We start from the raw sequence: 703 nt of genomic DNA, 5'->3' as shown, positions 1-703 counted from the left end.
GATTTTCCTGCTCACTTGACTTTTGCTACAAAATGTCCAGTTCATCAAAGTCAATTTCAGTGATGAGCAGGATTCTTCACATTCACTCTGACTCTTCAAACTTACATGTTTTTAAAGCTGATTTTCCTTTATGGGAAATGAGATTTCTAAACTTGATGCTGCTAAATACAGTAAATGAATACAGTTGTTGTCTGATGACAAATGTCTTTATATGAAATATTCACTTTAACAACAACAAACAACTTGTCGTCAAATATTACATTTAATATTTATACAAATTTAATGATGTTAAATAATTAAGAGTCTGGATTAAATATAATTAACAGACGGACATATAGATTTTCTATGTATATAATATATAATGCAGGATGATATATATAGATCTATACTTCCATGGTATATATTACACTAATCCACAGTAAATATAATTTGTATAATATTCAAACTGTTTATCTAATGAATGTAACCAAACTTTATATAATGGAGAATGTGTTTGATTGTGTAAAATATATCAACAATAATGTGAAACAATTGACTAATTCTCTTTCAATAGTAAAAGACAATATAAAAAACAACTTATTATATTATGAATATAATAAGTTTTTATTACATTAGTTTGGTGGTAATAAGTGTTATTTACAATGCATCCGGAAAGTATTCACACCCCTTCACTTTCCCCACATTTTGTTATGTTACAGCCTTA

This window comes from Seriola lalandi, unplaced genomic scaffold, assembly GCF_002814215.2.
Source record: "Seriola lalandi dorsalis isolate HSWRI2012SDOR001 ecotype SW California unplaced genomic scaffold, Sedor1 jcf7180002054845, whole genome shotgun sequence".
Taxonomy (NCBI): domain Eukaryota; kingdom Metazoa; phylum Chordata; class Actinopteri; order Carangiformes; family Carangidae; genus Seriola; species Seriola lalandi.
This window is presented reverse-complemented; position numbering follows the sequence as displayed.